Below are 3,623 nucleotides of genomic sequence, written 5' to 3' on the forward strand. Positions count from 1 at the left end.
GACCCTCAGACAGTGACTCAGAAAGACTAAAATGGAGAAGAACGCAGACTTCTTTAAACAAGTTGTCTGTCAATATGTAGGAGTTTTCAGAAGATTCCAAATCATCAACTCCCTTACTTGATAAATATTGAGTGCCTACTCTGTTCCAGGGACTGGTGGACATTCCCTTCTGTCTAAAGCTCCTCTTAAGGGGACTACCCTAGCAATCCCATGGCTAAGACTCCACCTTCCAATGCAGGAGGCACAGGTTTGAACCCTGCTCAGGAAACCAAGACCCTACATGCCATGGGATGTAGCCAAAAAGTAAAAACCAAAAAATGCAAAATACCAAAACCACCACCACCAAAAAAACAAACGAAAAACCCTCCTCCGATGCCATACATGCTGCTACTTCTATTTCTCTGAACCATTGTTCTATTGATTGTTGCCCTTTTCTGTGTCTTCAAGCTCTCTTTTTCTGCTGGATCCTTCCTTTTAACACATCTTTTTGTCTGAAAAGTAAAAAGTCTTTGACCTTGTGTCTCCTCTTGCTATAGTTGTGTTCTAATTTCTTCCTCACAACCTCATCAGTTAGGATGCTTTGGCTGCCAGTGACAGAAAACTCAATACACATTGGCCCTAGGCTTGATGCTGTGAACTTAATCCATGGAAATCGTCACCATTTGGCCACGCAGAACTCTTTTTCTTCAGATACATGATCTCTTTCATAATTCTGTGCTTTGGGGCATGCCTGCTGCCTCACTGGATTGCCTCTTCCCCTCCCGTGTGTTAAATGCTTTATCCTTTAGTACTCATCTACTCCAGATAAGATACAGAGTAGTAGATAATGAGCTTGTAGCCTGGAGAAAGGCAACAGACATAGTTTGAATCCCAGATCCACCAGCTTTACCAGCTATGACAAGCCTGTGACTAGCAAGTTGCTTAAATCTGTAAGATCCAGTTTCCTTACCTGTGAAATAGGCATAATATTAGTACCTACTTCATAAGTACTTCATAGGTTGCAAATATTAGAGAAAATGCCGCAAAAGTGTTATGTTCAAGGCCTGGCCCATCACACCTTTGGGCCACCCTGCACCTTGTGTGTCCCTCTATTCATTCCTCTTACCCTGTGCTGGCATTTTTTTAATTTGGTGCCATGTCCTGCACTGGACTGCGGACTTGTTGAGCACTGTCCCAGAGTTCAACAATAATAGCTAGCTACTTTTCTGTGAACACAAAAAATTCCAAAAATTATGCTAACACTTTGCATATATTATCCACTTAATTGAAAACTGCATAAAGGCCATGCTACCTGCTGAGGCTGGCCAGCACTGGACAATGCTTCTTCCTCTTTTCCCTCTTCATCACGGGGGACTGCAGGGATCGCCTGGTTCAGGTCCCATGCTCAGGGGCCTTAATGTCCTCTGGTCCCAGGCTTCCAAATAATGCTTCTAGTATTTATTTCATTTTGAGCAACAGGGCATTTCTTTACAGTGGCCTGCTCTTAATCTATCTCATTCTGTTCCTTTCATTGTTTTATCATTTCAGGACATTTGGCTGTCCAGTATCCACAAATGGACATACTGTCTCCATTTCTAATTTGGATGGGTTTCAGTTTTGTTATGAAGGAGGATACAGTTAAGCTGTGGTGAAGCCCATTACCTGGGAACTCCTGGGAGGCCAAGGGAGAAGAAGATACAAAAGTAACTGCATCAACCTAAATAATCTTTTCCCCAACCGTTTATCTTTATTTCCCTCAAATACTGCTCCCACCCTCCTCTGCCTGCCTTTCCATGCCCTTCCTTCTTTAAAAAAAAATATTTTTTCAGCCATGCCACACAGCATATGAGATCTTAGTTCCCCGACCAGGGATGGAACCTGTGCTCCCTGCATTGAAGGCTCAGAGTCTTTAAATACTGGATGGCCAGGGAAGTCCCTCATGCCCTTCCTTCTTGATTTAAACAGTTTCCCTCCTTTCAGCTTCCCTTTCTCCACTGCTAATAAATACACATAGGTTTTCCTTTTTTTTTTTTAATTTTTGCTGCATCACACAGCCTGTAATATCTCAGTTCCCCAACCAGAGATCAAACGCAAGCCACAGCAGTGAGAGCACCAAATTCTAACCACTAGACCATCAGGAAACCCCTGGGGTTTCTCATACTTAAAAAAAATCAAACAACTAATATATAAGAAAACACAAATCAAAACCATAATGAGATCTGCAGTAACGTGGATGGACCTAAAGATTACCATACTAAGTGAATTAAGTCAGAAATAGAAAGATAAATACCATATGATATTATTTATATGTGGAATCTAAACTATTACACAGATTTTCCTGGTGGCCCAGTGGTGAATACTCTGTGCTTCCAATGCAGGGGGTGTGGGTTCAATCCCTGGACAGTGAACTAAGATCCTGCATGCTGTACAGGGTGGCCAACCCACCCCCTCCAATATGACAAAAATGAACTTATTTACAAGTAGAAATATACTCACAGATATAGAAAACAAATTTATGGTTACCAAAATGGAAAGGGAGGGATAAATTATGAGTTTGGGATTAGCAGATACAAGCTGCTATATATAAATTAGATAAACAACAATATCCTACTGCATAACACAGGAAACTATATTCAATGCCCTATAATAAAAGTGAAAGTGAAGTCATTCAGTTGTGTCCGACTCTTTGCAACCCTGTGGACTGTAGCCTACCAGGCTTTTCTGTCCATGGGATTCTCCAGGCAAGAATACTGGAGTGGGTTACCATTTCTTTCTCCAGGGGATCTTCCCAACCCAGGGATCAAACCCAAGTCTCCCACATTGGAGGCAGACACTTTAACCTCTGAGCCACCAGGGAAGCCTAACACAGGAAACTATATTCAATGCCCTGTAATAAACCATAACAGAAAAAGAATACAAGAAAAATATATATGTATTTTTGCTGTATGTCAGAAACTAACAACATAAATCAATTATACTTCAATGAAAACAAAATATAACACAATAAGATATCAGTTCACATGCATTAGGATGGGTGTTTTTAAAAAATAACACAAAAATAACAAATGTTGATAAAGACGTGGAGAAACTGGAACTCTTGTGAATTGCTTGTGGGAATGTAAAATGGTGCAGCCACTATAGAAGATACAATGGTGATTCCTCAAACTATTAACATGGAAGTACCATATGACCTAGCCAGTCCACTTTGGGGTTTTAATCCAAATAAGTGAAAACAGAGACTTGAACAGATATTTGAATATCCATGTTAATAGCAGCATTTACGAATCATAGTCAAATGGTGAAAATAACCCTAAGTATCCATAAATAATGAGTGGATAAACAAAATGTGATACATACAATGGACTATTAAAATTTTTTTTTATTGAAGTATAGTTGATTTGTAATGATTCAGGTATACAGTGAATTGATTCTTTTACATAAACAATGGACTATTCAACCTTAAAAGGGAGGAAATTCTAACATGCTACAACATGGATAAATCTTGAAAATTTCATGAAAAGTGAAATCAGTCATACACAGAAGGACAAATATTGTATGAGTCTACATAAATGAAGTATCTAGATTAGTCAAATTTATAGAGACAGAAAGTATTGAATAGAATGGTGGTTGCCTGGGGATTAGGG

This window comes from Oryx dammah, unplaced genomic scaffold, assembly GCF_014754425.2.
Source record: "Oryx dammah isolate SB20612 unplaced genomic scaffold, SCBI_Odam_1.1 HiC_scaffold_26, whole genome shotgun sequence".
Taxonomy (NCBI): Eukaryota; Metazoa; Chordata; class Mammalia; order Artiodactyla; family Bovidae; genus Oryx; species Oryx dammah.